We start from the raw sequence: 6430 nt of genomic DNA on the forward strand, positions 1-6430 counted from the left end.
TACAGGCCCCAAGCAGCACACTCATCCTGGGACATTTGGCTCAGCTCAGTTCCGTGGGTGCTAGGGATGCAGGTCCTGCTCTCGTGGAGCCTGCATTTTTCGGGGGAGCAAAGCCGAGCAGATGTGTGTAAGAGATAGAGAAGGCAGAATGGAGGAGGCTTGACGAGATGTAATTGAGCCGATGCAAAGATCTCGTACTCCATGTCGATCTGATTCGAGAGCTGCTTGGAACAGTGTGTGCTGTTGAGAGTCTCTTAGGGAGGATTTAGAGATGATCTTACAGATGAGGGATCTGAGCCCCTGAGATGGGGAGCCGGGAAGGAGACTTACCCCCCAGGCGGGAAATAGCTGGCTTTAGAACCATTCGATTAGGCCCATTGAAGCTGTCTTGGGTCTGGACCATTGTGGTTTCAGGTCAGTAGGTAGTCTGCCATTGAGAGGTAATCTGGTGGGGCAGGGAGAAGGTAGTCAGAGGTCACGGCTCGGCTCTGCCACAGACGCTCAGGATGGCTCTGCTGTTTGGGTCTCAGTTTGCTAATCTGTAGGATGGAGAAGTTCGATCCGAATCCTCTGGAAGGTCCGGCTCTAACATTCTGAGAGGGCATCTCTCTCCTTCACCTTAGGGACTGCCCCAGTTAAGGCCTCCCTCCAACTGTCCATTCTGTTTGGCCTTTTCTGGCTCAGCTTCCTGGCTCCAGGCAGAGCCTCCGACAGCTCGACTAGCCCGGTCTCTACTTTGTTTGCCAAGCTGCTCTTAACCCTTATCCCCTTTGGGGCAGTGGGCAGGTGTGTGCCTCCACCTGAAAAGGAGCCCAGGATAGCCTGGGGGCTGGAAGGGACCTCGGCGGTCTTCTGGTCCACATCTTCCCCCTCCCCCTTTTACAGAAATGACTTACCTAAGGTCACACAGAAAGTGAGTGGCATAATGGGTGTCTGAAATCCTAGAAGCTCAGGGGCTGGAACATAGTTCACAGAGACTCCTTTACCAAAATCTTGAGGAAGCTCTGACTTGTATGGAAAGGAATGGTGTGTGTGTGTGTGTGTGTGTGTGTGTGTGTGTGTGTGTGTGTGTGTGTGGAGTGGGGGGGACCTTAGAGCCCCCCTCCCCCACTTTGCAGATGATGAAACAAATAGTTCAGCAACTTACTGGCTAGCTCAGGGCAGTTGAAACTGGAACCCAGGTTGTCTCTTTTCCCCCCCAGCACTTAGCACAGTGCCTGGTACCTAGTAGGTGCCTAATAAATGCTTATGGAGTGCCCAGCACTCGTGCCATTGTTGTAGGAGTTGTATGGTAAGAGAGGGATGGGCCTGTGTTGGAGTGGGCAGGGCGGTGCACAGGGCTAGGACATGGGACGCGGTGGCTGTTTTTCCCTGTCCCATGCCGCATAGTATAGTGGGGAACAGAGACAGCAGTGCTGTGGATTGAAAGTTCAGCCTGCCCCAGAAAGGACTGCTGCACAGAATGGTTGGCACAAGCCACATTCCCTGTCTCCTCTCCTGCCCACCAGCACTGGCAGGAGCCCAAATCAAACACTTAAACCTCATTAGTGGGACAAATGGAGCCCAGTCTGCCCAGGGCTGCTGCCACTGCCACTATGGGATGGGCTTCTGCTTAGGAAGGGCAACTGGGGGAAAGATGCAGCCTCTGCCTGCTCTGCTGCCTGGGGGCTCAGGGACAGGGGGTCAGAGTCTGAGCTTGGGGATCATCAGGAGGAAACTGACCATTGAGGATGACACAGGATATAGATCACACTAAGATGAGACTGGCTTGTTCTTTTTTTTTTTTTTTTTTTGCAAATGGACCAGAACTTAGAGATCTCAATGCTATTTCCTTCTTAGTAGTCCCTTATGGGGGCTACATCCTTATTCCAAGGATGCTGCCACTGCCCCAAACATGTCTAGACTACTTTGGGGGAACTACCTTAAGAGCCTGGTCAAAATGAGTAACAGATCCCAGTGTTACAGTGCTTTTGATCAGCTGGAGGAAATGTGCACGTAGTCCTGATCGAGTGCATTGGGAAGTCAGAGGAACAACTGAGGCAGAATCCCAACTGTGGCACTAACTCATATGCCCTCGGACAAGTCCCTTACCGTCTCAGCCACCATCTTCTCGTTCCTCAAATTTGTCACATGATCTCAGCTGGGTCCTCTCAGCAGCAAGACTGTCCTTTCAGCCACCTCCGCCCCGCCCCCCGACCCTGAATAAAAAAGTGGAGGCTGTTTGCCAAGAGCTCTTTTCTCTCCTTGTCTGGCATCACTCGCACTTCTTCCCCTACTTTCTCCTCCACCTTGTCTCACTTCTCCTTGGATACGTACCCTTGGTCCCATGCTCTCGCGCAGATTTCCCCTTCTATCATCCCTGCTCTCTAATCTTTACTCACCCCCTGTCTGCTAACTCCTTCCCTGATTCCTATGAACTCCCCCACCTCCATCTATAATAATAACTAGCAATTTACACAGGGCTTTAATAGGTTTGCAAAGCACGTTACAAATATTTTATCCTCTCAAAAATGTAGGTGCTTTTATTATCCCCATTTTATGCATGCAAATTTGAGGCAGACAGGTCAAGTGACTAGCTCAGGGTCACTCAGCTAGTGAGTGAGGCAGGATTTAAACTCGGATTAAAAACCCTTTCGTTTGTTCCGGTCACTGCCACTAGCCATCATCCTAAATCTGCTGCCCCTTTCTAAGCTAAACTTGAGAAAGCCATCTACACCAGGGCCTCTTGCACACCTTTCTTAACTCCGCAGTCTGGCTTCTGACATCATCATTCAGCCAAAACTGTCCTCTTCTAAGTTACCAGTGACCTTTTAATCTCCAAATCTAATGATCTTTTCTCAATCTTCATCCTTCATGACTGTTTTGCAGCCTTTGACACGATACATTACCCTCTTCTGCTTGATGCCCACAAACCCAAGTAATCCTCACTCTCATGTTCCCCATAGGTGGTTTGTCTAGCCTCTGCTCGAAGATTCCTGAGGCAGGGGAACTCACCACCTCTGGAGGTAGCCGGGTCATTTTGGACAGCTATCATTGTTAGGAGGGTTTTGTGTGTGTGTGTGTGTGTGGGGGGTTCCCCCAACATCAATTCTAAATTTAGGTCCTTGTATTTCCACTCTGCCCCAGTTCTGTCCGTTGGGAACAATGTCTAATCTCTATTCCATGTGACAGTCTTTCAGATACTGGAGGAGAGCTTTTGTGCTTCCCCTCCACCCTGTTGATCTCTAGCCCAGCCATCCTCAGTTTCTTCACCCAGTCCTTAGAGGATGGGTACCTAAGACTCCTCATCACCCTGGTTACCTTCCTCCTGACATCCTCCAGGCCATCGACATCCTTAAATAGATCCTTCAGCCAAGAACTGAAACTGCTACTCCAGGCGAAAGCAGAGGACAGTGGGAACTTGGGCAAGTTAACCTCCCCCCTTTCTTTTGCACTTCACTTTCCTCATTTGTCAAAAAACGGGTCTGGCTCCATGCTGCCAAAGGCAGCCCAAAGTCCTATGATCTTAGTGTACTCAGTGGCGATCAGTTTGTATGGAGCAGGTGAGCAGCACCCCACCAGCTCCCCCTTATCCCCCCTCTTCCCCAGTGCTCGTAGGTTTTACAGCTGCATAATCTCTTCCCCAGGGGAGAGAGCCAAGATGCTCTAACCGGGAACCAGCCTGAGAGAACAGCTGTGTTCAGAATGATAAAGTATATTTTAATAGGCTCTCGGCATGGGTTCTAATTATCCCCATATTTATATACCCTGCTGTCTCCAAAGGGCTATGCACTCGTCATTCTAGAGTCTTCCCAGCCTTCCTGGAAGCTGGGCTGCAATCACTCAGGCTATTTTATTGTCCATGCCAAGGAAAGGTCCCAGGAGCGGTAAGAGCCTCTGGGCTTCTGGGTTCCTTCAGTCCAGCTTTCTATCCCATAGGTCCTAGCCTCCCCGGCAGGACCCGTAAATGCCCCTAAAGGATGGCATTGACGGTCAGATTCCTATAGTGAAGGAAACCCCAGATGGGGATTCTTGGGGTCACAGGATTGAGAACTGGATGGACTTTAGAGGTCATCTAATCCAGCTCCCTCATTTTGCACGGGAAAGAAACTTGGGACCCAGATTCAAATCTCAGCCCCAATGTTTATCATCCCTATTACTTTTAACTCACTGTTTGATGGCGCTTTGTGGCTTTACAAAAACACTTTCTATTTATTTTCTTATTTGAAGTAGATGATACCAGATCGGTCATTTGGTGTCCATGTGCTAAGTTCTCTTCCAGCCTTGACATTCTGTGTTCTAAATCCAATCCCAAAAGACATTTATTAAGGACCTGCTGTGTGCCAGGGACTGTGCACTGGGGGATACAATTGGGGGATACACAGGGCTGAGCACTGGGGATACAATTAGTAAAAAGAAAGACAGTTCCTGCCCTCAAAGAGTTTATAATCTAAGGGGGATGGGTAACAAAAGGAGGCAGGAAAGCAAGTGGGAAGAGGGGGAGTACCTCACAACTCTGACATTGATTCTTGGCTCACTCTCCTCACCCCAACTCTACTGGCAAGCTGGGCCCTCAGAGCAAGGCTATTCCTCCCCCCTAAGGTTCTAGGGGTGTCCCTGTAGGGTTGTAGGGTTCTCCAAATGCCTTCTATCCTGTATATTTCCCCTCCCCACATATCATAACAATACCATCTAATCCCCTGAGCCCCTCAGTATCAATTAACATTGATATCTTCTTGAAATCACTGATAATCAATGAACATCAATTATCTTTAACAAAGGGCTATTTACTGGAAAAGTATAGCGAGAACCAAAATACAAAAAAAAAACAAAACAAAAAACAAAAAACAAAACCCTCCTCCACTGGGCATACTTTCCCCTCTATACTTTGATCTCTGGGAATTGGGGCCTCTAAGGAGTTACCTCGACCCCAAACTGGGGCACACTGTCCTCACCCACCTCCGATCCTAAGGAGAGTGGCTTAAACTGAGCCACCAGTATTCGTGCCACTGAATTAACTTCTGGTTGCAGAGTGATCTGTGGATGGATTGTTCTCTTGCTTTCAATGCGTCTGCTGCTGGGTGGGTCAAGCAGGCCACTCCTCGGAGTCACAAACGAGTTGGACATGACTGAATATCACCAACAAAGCACCTACTATGGGCCAGGCACTGTGCTAAAGGCTTTACAAATACCTTATTTGATCCTCAGGAGGCAAGTGGTAGGAGGTAGGTGCTATTATCCTCATTTCATAGTTGAAGAAATCTAGACAGAAGTTAAATAGATAAGAGATTAACCCTTGCCAAAGTTTACACAGCTAGTAAGTGTCAGACTGGATTTGAACTGGATTTATGTTCTATATGTGCTCCGCTCCATGTGCCACCCAGCTGCCTCCAGCAAAGTAAAGAATAAAAGAAACACAGATTTCATGTATTCAAGGCCATACGGTGACCAGCTGTGGGAGGGACTCCCCCAGCCAGAGTCTCACAACATTTCTTCTTGCTTGCTTGAAATCCATAAGGAAGAGAGAACTTTCCTCTGTGTATGTTCACATGGACTATTTGTGCCCAACCTGTGGTAGGGCATTCCGAGCTTGTATTGGTCTGGTTGGCCATAGTCAGACACACCGTAACTTGACTCTAACATAGTGATGTCATTTTGGTCCTCTTCAAGAAGGAAAGACAACAACCAACTCAACCAATGCCTTTTATGTGAACGGACAGTTCTGACTCAGTGACTCAGTGTCCAATTAAAAGGCTTTCCATCACCATGCACTAAGCCTGCAAGAAGCAGCTGAAGGACCTGCATATCTTCTGACTTGGGGGAAGGACTGTCTATTATGCATCATCACATGGGGAACAGATTCCACACAGATATGCAGCAGACATATATGCAGCAACACATGCTGGGGGGAAGCTTTCATTGGTCAGTCTTCTCCTCTAGCCACCCCCTCCCCATTCCATGCTCTAAGGCCCCTCCCAACTAACTTTCAATATGCCCCAGTCCCTTCCAGCTCTCATGTCTCTGTTTTCAGACATTCTGGATTCTAAGGCTTCTTCCAGCTCTGAGAGCTTATTTTCTACATTCTGCATTCTTTTTTCTACATCATCCCTGGCTCTGATACTCTGTTTTAACATTGCTTCCTGTTTTGAATTGTATTTTCTACATTCTAAGGTTCCTTCTGGCCCTAACATCTTTTGTTTTAAATTCCCTCTCAGCTGGAACATTGTATGTTCTATATTCTAAAGCTTCTCTTTGCTTTGACATTCTGTGAATTTAAATTTAGTCTGTGCAGCTCTCAGGGTCATGGGCCTTCTGTTTATGGGGAACCTTGCAACATATCCCTCAGGCCAGTAACCCCAGTGAGGACCTATCTGAGAAGCTCTTTCTTCCTCTGGCCTTGGCATCTAGCCCAGCCTTGGCTTGAACTAGACTTTCCCAGCTTGCTTTGGGG

The sequence above is a fragment of the Trichosurus vulpecula genome, chromosome 6, assembly GCF_011100635.1.
Source record: "Trichosurus vulpecula isolate mTriVul1 chromosome 6, mTriVul1.pri, whole genome shotgun sequence".
Classification (NCBI taxonomy): domain Eukaryota; kingdom Metazoa; phylum Chordata; class Mammalia; order Diprotodontia; family Phalangeridae; genus Trichosurus; species Trichosurus vulpecula.